The 16,188-nt window shown below is 34.1% G+C and overlaps 1 protein-coding gene across 3 annotated transcripts in view; it reads left to right on the top strand.

Moving 5' to 3' along the window:
* SEMA3A (semaphorin 3A) overlaps positions 1 to 16,188 on the top strand; it is a 553,763-nt gene that overhangs the window by 23,243 nt on the left and 514,332 nt on the right. Inside the window, exon 2 of one of the 3 annotated variants that reach the window (XM_063606269.1) lies at positions 2,820 to 2,906. The exons of the other annotated variants lie outside the window; for them this stretch is intronic. The gene's annotated coding sequence lies outside the window, so the exon portion shown is untranslated. The remainder of the gene's footprint in view (positions 1 to 2,819; positions 2,907 to 16,188) is intronic. 3 annotated transcript variants of the gene reach the window in all.

Genomic DNA, 16,188 nt, shown 5'->3' with positions numbered 1-16,188 from the left:
GCTTATAATTTTTGCCTAGCAAATCTGTTCTATAGCTTGATCTCTTACTAGAGAAGTGACACTAAAAACTCTAAAAGAGTATTAGGTTGTAGCAGCAATGACAATGATAGTGAGTATTTAAAACAAACAAAACAAAACAAAAGGTCATTTGTCTAATAACATAAGAAGATATATTAAAACCAGATGTACAAAATCTCAACTTTGACTTTTTAGTCTTTCATGCTTGGTTTAAAGCAGTCTTCACATTGCGTTTATTTTGCATTTACAACTTTGGATTCACCATTAAACTATGTTTGAACTTGAAGTTCAGATTTGATCTAAGTACAACCTTGTTCCTTGAGCCCCCTACTCTGATTTTTACTTGGCTATGGGGAATCTTTTTACTACTCTACCATATATTCTGAATTGTGTTAACAGGCTAACTGTGGTGGACTTTCACGTGGAATGTCAGCCAATGTAAAAGAATGTGTTTGCTGCTCAAATGTATGATGCTTCATGTAAGAAATAAACACATAGAACATATGCCCTACCAAAGATTCCAGTTATTAATGATTTCTGAATTAATCCATCAAACACTGCACAAAGCTGATCAGATTAAAGAGAATGCAAGAAAACCTTTCTGCATTTCTTATCTATTAATAGTCATTTGAGTTGATCTTTTTAAATTTAACCATTATTAATTTGAAAAATTAGTCTGGAAGACATTGTCATCTCAAAAGGCAATGCACATATGTAGAGTAGTTAGACAGGCAAAATTAGACAAAACAGTATTGCACTGTTTAAATAATTCCCCATCGGCCAATGTTTTGTTTTTATTTTCTAACTATTATAGATGGACATCATTGAAAATGATGATTTAAAAGCCATGACGGTAGAATCCTGATGACTCCTTTGTGTATATTCAGAAATGATTTAGCTTGGATAAAGTTGCTGCTATGAGAGGTTTAATTAATTACTTCTAGTTAAATATATTTCTTTAAGAATTGCATTTGACATTACTGATGGTGGAGTAAACGGAGTTTCACAGTCATTCTTCATGAAATACTTTAACCGACAATCGTTGGCATTGAATAGCGGTCAATGTCTACCCCCTACAGGGAGAGATTCTAATTTCACTATGCCTTCCCCAGCACATGAATGCCATAGAGTACAGTTCACACATATGAATGCCGTAACCGTGTCAATGACTTCAACAAGTGCCCCTTAATGAAAAGGTCAGCACTGTGATTAATAGGAAGCTGATTTCAAAGGCTGGACCTCACTTCAGCATGGCATTTAGATTTGTTTCTTCTTGATTTACTCCATTTGCTTTTCAAAGTGTAATAAAAATCAAGTAGTATTATATTGCACATTTTTAATGCATTGTGGTTGCTTTTATATGATAGCAACACAACAGTATATTTGGTTTAGTAAAGAAAAAATAACAACTAAGTGAAAAAATCAATCAAGCTAATAATTGGTGAATGAAAATTTTACTCTTTATCCAAATGGAATATATAGCCTTTGCCTAAGTTTCAGTTAATTTAATGAACTTTTAAAAGGCACTGTATGGATAAAAGTAGACTGGAAAAAAGGTCTGATTTTTTAACCTAGGCTTATTATGCTTAAATGCTAGCTATGTGCTAGCAAGTGAATATACACACGTAACTCATAAAGATAATGATTTTTCACTAATGGCGAAAAATCATTGACGAGTATAGCTGAGTGAGGATGAATACAGTAATTTTAATCCTAGTGACAACCTCAAAGAAGATTTGTAATGGTGGTGGTGTTATAGTCTTTCCAGTTAATTTTTTTTTTGCTGGAAAAGCATTGTGGTTATATCCAACTTACATTTTTTAAATGGTTCTTTTTACTGGAATTACAATTTGTTAATAAATATCCTATAAAATTAAGGTAATGAATAAATTATGTGGTCCTTAAATATGTTTACAATTTTTTCATGTATTATGCATTTTGTGTCCCTGTGGCTTTATCTATACATGTTTTCAAATAAGATTGCAATGTAAGTAATTAAAGAATACAAACAATATAAGTATATATACTGTATTTATTACATATGAAAATTGCTATATGCTTAGAGGAAAATTTTTAGAAGACCCAGGATATATCAACTTATTCTAAGGGATATTCTCTTTCTAATAAATTTTCTTTTTTAACCACATATCAACACTTACATAACTTAATAACTTCATGTTCACTTATAGTGAAGGAATTATATTAGACATCAAGATAGAAAGTGTAGAAAAAAGGAGTTCAATTTTGAACGCCAACATCGCACAAGAGGAGCTTTCAACAGCCACTCAAGGAAGAGAAAAATCTAGTAACTCTGTAAAATGGGCACAGTGCTTCCTAGATGTGTCATATTTTGTCAATGGCCACAGCTACATCTTCCCATTATTCCATTATTCAAGATTCCATTTTTTTGCTCTGAGTTGGAAGCCAACTACTTCCAGAGTTCTAATGAATAACATTAGTGGGCTCTCACAAAATAAATTCCTGGAAACTGCTCTTAAACATGCCATGATTTATTTAATCCTTACAGTCGAATGAAGTAGATAGTGTTCCTATTCCCATTTACGAATGTGAAAACGGAGTGGTTAAGGGACTTGCTTAGTGACATGCAGATAGTGATATGGTTTGGCTCTGTGTCTCCACCCAAGTCTCTCCATTAATTGTAATAAGCCCCATGTGTCAAGGGCGGTACCAGGTGGAGATAATTGAATCATGGGGGCGGTTTCCCCCATGCTGCTCTCCTGATAGTGAATGAGTTCTCACGAGATCTGATGGTTTGACGAGAGGCTTCCTTCTTTGCTCAGCACTCATTCTGTCTCCTGCTACCCTGTGAAAAGGTGCCTTCTGCCATTATTGTAAGCTTCCTGAGGCCTCCTCAGCCATGTGGAACTGTGAGTCAATTAAACCTCTTTTCTTTTTAAATTATCCTGTCTCCAGTATCTCTTCATAGCAGTGTGAGAACAAACTCATACAGGTAGTAAATAGTGTAACTTGGGTTCAAATTAACTTTGCTTGGGGGAAGATGCTACCCCAACCACCGGACTGTACTACCTCTCTAATAGGTGACTTCGTTATTAGTGGAAAGTTAGCTTTATCTCTGACCATCTTATCGGGACTACTTGAATTTAGAAAGAAATTCCAAAATGAATTTGTTGGAATGCCCAATCAAATAAAGCATAAATAGTTGGTTGTCAATCAAGGAATATGATCTCACTTCAGGTTACATCACTCAATACTTTACCCCAGTATTTTCAGAGGTTTGACTATAGCTAAAGAAGGAGTTGCAGTTATATTTCTGACATGTGAGGAAGAGCTGACCCTTCAACTCTCACTCATTTCACATGTCCACACCTGTTAATAGTGGGCCTCTGGAAAGTTTGTCTCCTCAGGGTATTTCCAACCCAGCGATGTCTGGCTGACTGACAAACAGAGATCACTCTAATCACAATAGTCTTTCAATGAGAATCACCTAAACACATTCCCACCTGCAAAGCAGTGAAAAAAAAAAAGAGCTCTCAACCACTTTCAAAGACTTTTAGGCCTCAGTTATTCAATAGGACTATCTGGGTATTTGTTTTTTGAAATATAGAATGGCAATTGAATTTTCTCCTTATCTGTGGAGAGTACATATATATGTATGTATGTGTGTGTGTGTGTGTGTGTGTGTATATATATATATATATGAAGAAACATAGCCTGGAAAACACCTCTTTGTAATATTTCATTTAAAATATAATTTCCTAGAACCTACATATGTGGTATGTCTCCCTAGTGAAAAACATTCTTCTCAAGACAGACATCACTATGATGGAGATTCTTTGTGAAGAAAATAAAAACAAAATATTTAGGACAAAAAACCTTATATCTTATATTTTTAATATTATAGGTTTATCCTTTCCCATATAAACACAGGATATTCATTTTAAAGAGAGATTTCATTTTATTTTTAACAGTCCATATTATTATTAAACCAACACATAGTTTACTTTTACAAACACAAGCAGACTTATGCAAGACAAATGGAATGAACATGAGGAAATTCCTTCAAACCTGAGCAACCCCAACTCATTTTCTACAAAAGAGTAGGTAGAAATGTTCCTTTAATTCTCATTTTTCCTTTGGTTTGTATAAAAGATATTTAAATATGATCAGCATTTATAAAGTCATAGACTATTCTTGTTTTTTTTAAAGAGAAAAAAACGATTTTTAAAAAGTAATCTCAAGATCCTGGAAAAATTAATCTGTGGTGACAGGATCTGAAAGCTCTAAATACCTTGAGGATTGATGATTACTTAAAAACAGTGGACTTCCTCTATCACTATCATTAGTCAAAGAGATCCGCAGGTTAACTTCTTGAAGTTAATCTTATCCTCATAAATCCTTTTTGAATTATCTAGTAACTACTTTATTTTTATTTGTAAGTTCATCTTAAGTGGAAAAGTGTTTCTCTCCCTCTTTCTGTTCTTACTTGACATTACAAGCCTTTCACCAGGGAACCAGTCTAGAATTAATTCTTATGCTAATTGCTTCTGGCTCATGTTCCAGGGAAATATTGGGAACACTGCAGACCTAGACATTGCTGGTGGACACTTCTACCCAGATCTGGGTAGTCTGGGTAGAAGTCTCTGCTTACTTCCATGGTTTCAAACAACCTGAAGTCCCAGCCAGCAGTCACAACAATCAACCCAACTCACAGTCTTCCCTTTGCATGGGGGCTCTTGGTCCCAGTTTCCCTACATGAGTTAGACTCCTGGCCACCTGGGTCTGGATTTGCAGACAGCCAAAATCTAATATTTTTTCATTTCTAGCCCTGCTTAATATTAAATATTTCTTTTCATTTGAGGCCCATTAAAAATACCCATTTTTTTAAGCATGGGTATAAATTTTTAATATTATCATTGCTATATGTTCACAGTAGAAGTTAGCTGCAGGTATGTCTAAAGCAAGAAATCAAAGAGGCATCTAATTAGTAGTAACTTCACTTTTGTTTTATTACTTAATATTGTTCATTTCAAATTTGTATGAGAGAGACAGAGAGGAATCGTTAGTATTCTATCTGTACTTCTATTAAAAGCTTGAGGATTTAATCTTTTTTTTCTGGTGAGATGCACTAATATGCTTGAATTTTACATGCTACATAATCATGTTTTTCTGACAAATAATATTTTTGGTCACTCTCAAACTTATTTTCCTGAAATAAATGCTATTAACTATGCGATGCATTTCTGTGTTTATAATTATATTTGGCTAACTCACAAATCCAAAATTCTCTATAAAGAGAAGAGTGAGCATTAAGTAAAAACACTGGGGCTCAGGTCCTCTTTGTGACAATCACTGCCTTGTTTTCAAAATGTACAGAGTATCCATCATGCAACATTTGTGTGAATACTTGTGAATAAACTTTGCAAAACTATTTGTAAAGTACTATAAGGAATTCTGAGAAGTTACTATAAGATAGAAAAGAATATAGGAGCATGCACAAGCCATATATATGATGTTTCACATAATATGCTTGGTAGACTTGTAAAATGTTTTAGATGTGGTGTAAGAATAAATCTTTGATGTAATTTGTTTTTTGTATTTGTTTTTGTTTTTGTATTTTGAGACAGAATCTCGCCCTGTCACCAGGCTGGAATGCAATGCCACAATCTTGGCTCACTGCAACCTGCAACTCCCTGGTTCAAGTGATTCTCCTTCCTCGGCCTCACAAGTAGCTGAGATTACAGGCATGTGCCACCACGCCCAGCTCATTTTTGTATTTTTAGTAGAGACAGGGTTTCACCATGTTGGCCAGGATGGTCTTGATCTTCTGACCTCATGATCTGCCTGCCTCAGCCTCCCAAAGTGCTGGGATTACAGGCGTGAGCCACCGTGCCTGGCCTGTAATTTGTTTTATATCACGTAAACCATAATGCCTATTTTCCCCTTTAGATTAAAATATGTTTAATGATATTTAATCATTAAACATTTTTCTGAGTCTAATTTCCATTTCACCAAAAAATCAAAATTTCTTTCTCTGGCCAAGAAAACACTTATCAAAAATTTTCCCAATTTGTAAACTTGATGAAGGACTCATATTTGATTAATACTATTTCTAAATGAGCCTCTTCTGTACCTCAGTTTTCAACAATTTCAGAAATGAAACAAAGTTAACAATGGGAGCCCCAAATCTTTATTACTTGAAAGTAAGCCCTACAATACTAAACCTTTGAATTAAGTTTGGTTTACCCATTCAATCACAGCTAATATTGGTTTGAAGCATGGTAAAGTAGAGAAAATTGTTAGTACTGGTAAGGATGTCTGAAATTCACATAAAGCGGGAGCAGTAAATCACAATTGCAGTCACAGCACATTTGGAGGCCTAGATAGGAGGATTGCTAGAGCCCAGGAGTTCATGACTAGCCTGGGCAACATGGTGAAACACCACCTCTACAAAAAGCAAATATAAATATTAGGAGTGGTGTGTGGGCCTGTAGTCCCAGCTACTCAGGAGGCTGAGGCAGGAAAATTGCTTGACCCCAGGACGTCGAGGCTGTAATCAACTATGATCGCCCCACTGCACTCCAGCCTGGGTGACAGAGTAAGACCCTTTTCTTAAAAAAAAAAAAAAAAAATACATAAAATATTAATATGTATTTTCATGTGTGCTCTCAGCTACCCCATGAAATAGTGCCAAAAAACTTTGATTTTTTCACTTCTTAAATAATGATGGAAGTATATTTTATCACATCCAATACTGCGGCCAAATATCTACTTTATACATGAAAATTTGAGTACTGTTAGTTTATGTGCAAACATTTACATTTTATTTAAAATATTAAAAATATATGTTAATAAATATGGAAAAGGAACATTACTGCAGTAACTACTATGGTCATGTGGCTTACATTATCTTATGTAATCTCTATATTAACAAATAAAGGTAGATTTGTCATTTCTATTTTACAAATGAGCAATGTGTTCTATTTTCTTGACTTTATAAAGAAGATTAAGCATACAGAAATTTATTCAGATGACTAATCCAATTATAAAAGCAGTAAATGTGTACAAACATGCCAAGATGCCCACATGCAGTGCAGGTTGCAATAAAAACTGTTTGTATTATAGTTCCATTCCTTTGGACTGGAATTTAGAGATTGTACTACTTCAATATATTATGATCCTTAAGGATGAGCATTCATACTTTATTTATATGAGTCATAAGTGTCTTAAGAGCATCAGTATTGCCATCATGTTTTGATTCAAGAAACAAGTAATGCCGTTCTTTGGAATGTATTCTACTTTGGCACTTTTATGAGGATATAATGCTAAAGATGGTGTCACCAGTCGGAAATGCTATATTTTTACATAAAATCTTTACATCCTATGTTAAGTTACATTTATTAATTTCAGTGTTACAATGTGATAAAAACTTGCTCTGTGTGTGTGTGTGTGTGAAAGCAAACAAGTGAATATGTGCATGCATAAGTAAAACCGTCTACGTGACAGGATTCCTATTAGATATTCCACAGTGATAGGTTTGTTAAATTAAAAGGAAGAATTTTTATTTTGTTTAAATAACTATACTCTATAATTTAAAAAATAAAGCTCTTATCACAAATTTTTATATGCACCAACGAGAAAAATGTATGCATTTAAAGTGTTTGTTTCCTGTTTTATTCAGTCTTTTAATGTTTTGAACATTTAGGTTAACCACTTGCTATTCTCTGCTACTATAAGAACACTACATTTTTAAAATTATTTAATGTGTAACTTTAAACTGTGTTAAAGCTGCCCACAGCCTTACACAGTGGTCTTCTAGGTAGATTATAATATTTTTAGTACTATATTATTATCAACACTGTTTTTTTTAACTAGTCCATTTTGGAAATTATGAACTTTCCTTTTTGACTGTGACAAAACCCAGATTTTTTCTTTTCTTTTTTTTTTTTTTTTGAGACAGAGTTTCACTCTTGTTGCCCAAGCTGGAGTGCAGTGGCACAATCTCAGCTCGCTGCAACCTCCGCCTCCTGGGTTTAAGTGGTTCTCCTGCCTCAGCCTCCCAAGTAGTTGGGATTACAGGCGTGCACCACCACACCTGGCTGATTTTTTGTATTTTTAGTAGAAACGAGTTTCACCATGTTATCCAGGTGGTCTCGAACTCCTAACCTCAGGTGATCTGCCCACCTCAGCCTCCCAAAGTGCTGGGATTACAGGCGTGAGCCATTGTGCCTGACCCAGATTTTTTTTTAATTAGTATGATATGGGTTGTCTATTCCCCACTCAAAGTCTTTGAAAACTTTCCTTAACAACTAGACTCAAAAGACTACCATTGGCTGCATCTGACACTACCCTACTCAGAAGCTAGAACAAGAAAGAACCATGGACCACTAGCAAAGCACTGTTGGGGCACCAATTCAGGCAGTCCTTAAGTAGTCCAACAACTCAGGTGCTAGCAGGCAAGGTCAAAATGTGGCAAGTGAGGGAAATTCCTGGCTTGAAAGCCTCCTTCTCTATAAAAAATGATATCTTTTATAACAAGACAGACACAGCTTCTAGGATTCTTGCAAGGGGCCTGCCCAGTGAAAATCATCACCATATTCAGGGATACCCAACATTAGGGTTACTATCAGGTATTTACAATTGTCTTAGTCCTGATTCATTGTAGCAGTTAAGGGTCATTTTTCGTATAGGTAAATTTTCCCAGTAATGTGGTTGACATTCTAATTTTTATAATTTTCAAGGGGAATGGAACTAGATAGTTAACAAAAGGTCAAATTACCATGAAGTGAAAATTTTGTTAGCTTTTTATCCATGGGTAGTTAACATGGAGTTTGAGAAAATTAATTTTAAGGACTAGCATGGCCTATTCCCATTATGTCTACAAATGCAATCCTGTGCTTTAGTTTATGGTTATAGTTATTGCACATAGAGCTCTCATTATTTATAGTTTTGATTTGCTTCCAAAACATTTTATGTATTTCTGCCCTTTCTGTAAACTTTAAAAACTACACCTACAAGTAAACATTTCAAAGGGCTGAAAGAGATTAGATTTGTTAATTAAACATTCCAAGGGTACTTTCAGATGAGACTAGACTAAGAAAGTTTGAGACTACACTCCAAAAAAAAAAACTAGAATTTTGAGTCTATCATGTAACTTTTTGAAATAAATAAGGTTTCACATAAGAAAAGCAGGGATTTTCTACCAAAACTCAGGATACTAGTTATGCAGCACCATCTTTAACAGTGGGAAGAGGCTATAAGAGGATGCAGGCATCTAACCGCAGTTGTGGCCACAACAATAATGCCATATATAGGCCACACATGAGGTTAGCATGCCTTAAGGGAAAAATGTGAATGTGGTGGGTACTTGGGCTGTTCTATAGGGAGGCAGTGTAATGGACAAATAACACCTTGTAAATTCCTGCAACTATGATCATCAGTGTTTAAAGACTGACTCCAACTGTTTTTTTAGGAAGGGCCCTGGGTTGAACAGTCTCAGAATATTTTAGCTGCATTTACTATGTTATCGCCAATGCTATTGATTAGAATTTAAAAGCGCCACTAAAAATTCAAAAGAATAATATTTCATTAATGAACACTAAATATATGTTGAATGAAATTGAGTCTACTAATTTACCGTTTAGGAATAGATATTCGGTATACAATAATTATAAAATACATACGCATTTATATGTGCATTGTTTTATGATAAATAGAGAATTATCCAAAAATTCAGAGATTCTACTGTAGTAAAGTCAAAATAAACATGAGCTTGGACAAGTAACATTAATAGCACTTACTTCTTACATTAATAACATTAATAACACTACCTCAATATTTTAACTTATAAGATGAGAAGTTTGAAATAGATGAATTTGATATTATGCCTAATTTTTCAAATGCCTATATATATAATTTCATTTATGATAAGTTAACATCAGTCAACATTAAGACATAAAACAAGCTTTTAAAAATAAACTTTAGGTAGAAGCTATATTACTCTTAAAAAGATATGTACTAATTTAAACAAGTCTTACTTTTACGATGCTTTTTAGTGACTTACAGTCAATCATGACTAAATTAATAAACTACTCTTGAGTAATTAAATATCCTCATTACTTGAATATTGAAAAATGAGGGCATTGATTATTTTAGTTAACTTTGCTGTCTTCTTTTGAGTGCTTATCACAAATTAAATAATTAAAATTCATTTCTTCCACTTTAAATAGATAATAATTTGCGTTTTCTATTAAAGGTAACATTTTATTCTGTCAAGCTATAGACACTGTAATAAAATGAAGATGGTGCAATATAATTAGCTGAAAAGAGTGAACTTAATTTATCTTGAATTATGTGTAATAAGAAAAAACATAAGAAACCATATTTAGCATTACTTAAATTAAAAAGTATTGCAATTATTTCATATTCCTTTTGAAATCAAAGATATAAATTTTGGGGAAATATCAGAGATATATAAAGTTTATGCTAGATCTTTTTTCTATTAAACACTGCATTTCTTATTTAACAGATAGTGGATTTCAACATCAGTTGTAGCTGGCTCTTTCAATTTGGATGAATAATATACTTAAAGCATTTTTGGGTTTATTTTCTTTAGGAAAACATCTCGGAGTTACTCTAAAAGAGCTTTGAAATAATGTTCATTTTTAATTAGGTTTAGTCCCACCCTTTGCAGCAGAAGCCGTTAATAATGAGACACATGCAAAAGGTGAGGGTAGTAAATATTTAAAAGACCAGTGGATCCCTGAAGATTTAGATTTGCCCTCGTATCTTTTCAATGGTCAACCCCACCGTTAAGTTGTATCTTTCTTTACTTAGAAGCCTTTGGAGCTAGAAAATACAAAGAACAGGATTGCTCCTTAGCAAATTTCAAGTGTCATGAGCTTTATCTTTGACACTCTCTCCTCACACTTTTCCAAAATCAGGGTAACTTCTCTACCCTTCTTTCAAAAACAGTCACCCTCATGCCATAGGCTTCTTACTAACTTTAGATTTTTCCCAATACTGAACTTCTGCCAACATCAGTGTTTCCAATTCATAAAGCTCCATGCTATTAAAGTCTTTATTTATTTATTTTATTTTATTTTTGGTATGCTACCCTCTTTCCCACTAATTCCTAAGTCAAAACACTCATCCTATTTAATACTCACTGCTACATTATGGGAGCAAAGATGATTAAACATAGACACAGTATGTTGAAAATACAGTTTGATAGGACATCCTTAAATTGATAAAGTTCTAACTCTTCGGGGGTAGTTACGTTTTAAAAAGAGGACACTTACAATTCAAAAACAGATAATTATTCAGTTTCAGAAAAATTCAAAAAGAGATGAATTTCAGGTCAAGGAGCTAAGGGGCCCTTCAATCTTGCCTTAGAGCTCTAATCTTCTGCTCAGGCCAACCCTGACCCTGGGCACTGCTACCTGGACAGCATTCTGGCTGTCAGAAGATCAGGATGTATTAAAATTCACTATGAATTTCTGGTACTCATTTATCTTTGTCTGTTTTATGCTCATGCTCTAAACATTTTGAAATTAGCTAATGGAAGAAAATTACTGAATGGAAAGATTCCCTACAAGCAGTTTTAAAATTTACTTTTAATGTTTTTGTGTTACTATTTTTCACTTCTGCTCCATTCCAGGTGTTTCTCTTCAGTCCCTTACCTTCCATTCTCCATTCCTAGTACACCTTCCTTCTGCAATCAAAATCCAATCTTGCAGTTGGAAATTCAGCGAGAGTGAAAAAGGTTAAAACAAAAAAACAAACAAGCAAACAAAAAACCCCAGAGCCCTGCCTGAATGTTGCTAATTGAGCGAAAGTGAGGCCATTCCATCTATGAAGCACTGTTCTCAGTGTTTTTTTGTAGAAATGAACATTAATCTTGCTTTAGTAAACTTCTTTATCTAATTAATCATGTTGTCATTTAAGGGTTAGTGATGCAGTATGCCTTAAATAACTGCTGGATACTTTAGACCCTTATATTAACTTAAACTTTTCTGGTTTGCCTTGCTTAAGAAAGTTTGCATTGGATTCAGAGTTAATGCACTAACCTAGCTTTGCTTTGGCTGTGTTGTTGTTGTTGTTGCTGCTGCTTTAGATTGATCTTGAGATTTTGTGTGTAAAAAAGAGGAACATATGCATATTCCTAACTATTGAGCTTCTTATTTATTAGTATTGTTGTTAAATTGTTGAAGTCATCTTAATGCAGAGCAGTATGTATGGTACATCGTGTCATTGACGTATATTCACATTATTTGGGATTGTATTTTTTTTAAGAATAAAATATAGCTCTTTGACAAACATTAATTTTAAGGTTTATTTTAAATATCCTTCCCGATTTTCTGAAATCTTGAGCTACATAGTATCTTTACCTCCTCTGAATTCTATAGCATGTCTCATCTGTGTCATTTATTTGATAGCTGCCCATACTGATGTATTTCCATATCTAGTTCTATTCTCTGCTAGATACTAAGCATTTTTAACACAGGGGCCATGATGTCTACATTTTTGTGTGCAACACAGCCGTGACAAAATAGGTGTTCAATAAGTACTTCTTGATTGAAAGTTGACCATTCCACCCTATAAATGCAGGTTAAAGGGTCTTTACCTATGTCTGTATCCCCTGTTTGCTGTTTAATTGGCTATTAGCTAGAACTGATTGATAGACATAAAGACTTTTTTTAAGGAATTGACAGCTATGTAAATATAGCACTTAACCTTAAGCACTTAGCCATTAACCTTAATCACTGTCCATTAACCTTAAGGCACCCCAGGTTTCTCCCCTTACAATCCCCCAAAGCAGACCCTACTTGATGCATTTTTTACCATGAAAAATAATCTTAGTAGAATGTCTTTATTGTTCTGTGGATAGCTGTAAAAACTATATTTTGAAAAAGAACACTTGACCTAATTGTTTTATAGTTACTAATGTATTTTCCAGATGTCCAAAGAAAGATAAGGACATCGGGAAATTGTTTTGAGGAGCACATTAGTATATATTTGACAAGAGAAGGACTAGAGGATGCTTTTATAAGTATGATTTTATATAAGGTTGATAATCACAAGCGTGTCATATCACCTTCTATTTAACTTAGAAAATTTATAAAAAATAAATAATATTTTCTATAGCTATTGCTAAAAAGATTTAATTATTGTTAATTCCAGACATATGGAAGTAACTAATAATTTTAAGAATAGAGACTGCTTGATATTTTCTAACTAATGTCAAATTATAACAGAGAAAAAGAATAAATGAAATTCCTTTCTTTAAACATAACACTTTAGATTTTTTTTTAATATTCTTGTCCCATAAATCTAACTAATTATATTGAAATATTACCTTTTAAAATAATCCTTTGTAGTCTATAAAATCTATATTTTCTCTTTTGGGTGTTTCACAAAGACCATATAAAATAATAATTATACATTTTTGGAAAGAAACAAAATTTCATGTTAATATATTCCATTTCATTGTATTTTTTATATCATGGTTTTATTTTCACCAAGATCTATATTTACTAAGTATGAATTGAGTAAAATAACATTACAAAGTTGCAAAAAGTTTTGTGTGTAATTTTATATGCAATTATGTTTTATGACTAATCCTTGGGGTGAAAACAGTAAGTCAGGGAAGTTCCCATTGTATTCTGAACATAATACATCTTAGGGTGAGGTCAGGTAGAGTGTGGGAGGATGGCTGGGGATGGGGAGGTAGAAGGAACACCTTGCTATATTCAGGAAAGCAACTTGATACTAATGGACTGATTATTTTTAGCTTTGCCAGAGTGCTCAGTTTTGCTCCAAGTCCCGCAGGGAACTGACACTAGAAGGTGTGAGCAACTGAGGGCAGGGGAGGGTCTCTCTTACCACTAAATTTCAAAGTATATTTTAACGAATGTGAAATCTCACTGGAATAACAAACCAGTGTAACATGATGACTTCAACTCTAAAAAGATGTTACCTCAACACCAGGCTGCTTAGCTGTTCATTTGGAATTTTACAGTTACCTAACATAGGAGGAAGGTGATAATGAGGGTGACTTGGCAAAAGAAAGTCCAGGCAGAATGAGCTCCACAAAGGCAAATCAAATGCCAACATTGACCATGTGTTTTGAAAATCAACAAATCAATAACTTTCACGGAAATTGCATGCAGGTCGTATGTTTATTTCATTCACTGAACATTTTTACCATGCAGTCATTCATGACCAAGAGGATGCTCTCTGAGATAGACATATGCTAAGAGGATATTAATTCACTGTTTCATTCTTTATTTTGTAGATCTCACACCCCAACACCTCTATAGATATGGAAATATATCTTAGTTATATCACTATACATAGGCCTTCTTTTCACACAAGATGATGAAAAAACAAGCAAATTTAGCTGAGAATCTGAGCAAATAAGTGGGAGTAAATTTCTATCTTTTCAGAATGTCTTCTCCAATATACACATTTTATTTATTTAAACAACATTGCTTGAGGAACCATTTTATGCAAAGAATATTTTAAGTCTTTTTTTTTTTTTTTTTTTTTTTTTGAGACAGAGTCTCGCTCTGTAGCCCAGGCTGGAGTGCAGCGTTGTGATCTTGGCTCACTGCAACTTCTGCCTCCCAGGTTCAGGTGATTCTCCTGCCTCAGCCTCCCGAGTAGCTGGGACTACAGGTGCCCTCCACCATGCCTGGCTAATTTTTTTGTATTTTTAGTAGAGACGGAGTTTCACCATATTGGACAGGCTGGTCTTGAACTCCTGACCTTGTGATCCGCCCACCTCGGCCCCCCAAAGTGCTGGGATTACAGGTGTGAGCCACAGCACCCTGCCTATTTTAAGTCATTTTAATTGTTGAAATAGTGATGTAAACATATAAAGGATGTGTTTTTGAAATATATATATATATATATATTTTTTTTTTTTTAACAAACACATGGCATATACTCTACCATACTGCTTTTTACTCTACAGAGGAACAACTAGAAGTAAGATAAGTCTCTTTCCTTTAGCACAAGTGTTAAGTGTTATAAAAGAGATTAATTAAATACTGGAAAACTGATCAAAATGTTATCTTATTTTTTTCTTCAGAACATGGCTAAGAATTATTAATAATCGTAGTTATGTCTCTAAGTTACAAGAAATAGTCAACTTAATGTCAGCACAGTGAAGAGCAAAGTATTGATATTGTGCAAGTTTGTTTCTTGCGTTAGATTTTCAGCTACAATGTAAGAATCTGGAATCAATAATTTGTGCGTTTTCTAACTATATTTTTCTACTTTATCACTTTTTGGTTAATTTATCCGTTTTAATTATTACATCTAAGGAATACAAGATTTTAATATCTTATTTTTCTAGGTAATAGCAACACAATACATTCAATATTTATAAATGATAGAATTTTATATACTTTTAGGCACTTGAACACCTACAATGTTGTAGGCATTCATGCTATTTGTTGGATGTTGTTTCAATTAAGCACTGTCAGTCTAATTTAATGAAACTAACTTCTAGTGTTACTACTCTACTGCATTATTTTGCAGACTCTACATGGGTGTTTGGCTCTACATTTAGACGACAACTAAGACACATTGAAAAAAATTTTTCTTTTCTTTTTTTTTTTTTTTTTGAGATGGAGTCTTGCTCTGTCACCCAGGCTGGAGTGCAGTGGTGCGATCTCGGCTCACTGCAACCTCCGCCTCCCGGGTTGAAGCGATTCTCCTGCCTCAGCCCTCCTGAGTAGCTGGGATTACAGGTGCACGCCACCACGCCTGACTAATTTTGTTTGTATTTTTAGTAGAGACGGGGTTTCACCACATTGGTCAGGCTGGTCTCGAACTCCTGACCTCATGATCCACCCGCCTTGGCCTCCCAAAGTGCTGGGACTACAGGCATGAGCCACCGCACCTGGCCAAAAAAAATTTTTAAACAACTTTCTTTATCTTATCTCTAAGTTCTAAGGAAATATAAAACTTTTATGGAAATTGAAAACTACCATCATGCATATTGTATCTTTCCTGCAAAACTGGCTTTATTTGTATGTTTTACTAAGACGTATCTTAATCTAGATTCATGTGAAAACTAAAGATTAAGTCTACCATGACAACAAAACCAGTCCAAAAAAATAATGCTGAAACATTTTAGGGGGAACTTCAAAGGTTGAGACTATTCTATAGGGAATAATTTGC

This window comes from Pan paniscus, chromosome 6 (assembly GCF_029289425.2).
Source record: "Pan paniscus chromosome 6, NHGRI_mPanPan1-v2.0_pri, whole genome shotgun sequence".
NCBI lineage: Eukaryota > Metazoa > Chordata > Mammalia > Primates > Hominidae > Pan > Pan paniscus.
Note: the sequence above shows the minus strand (reverse complement) of the source record. Positions and strands in the feature narration are given on the sequence as shown.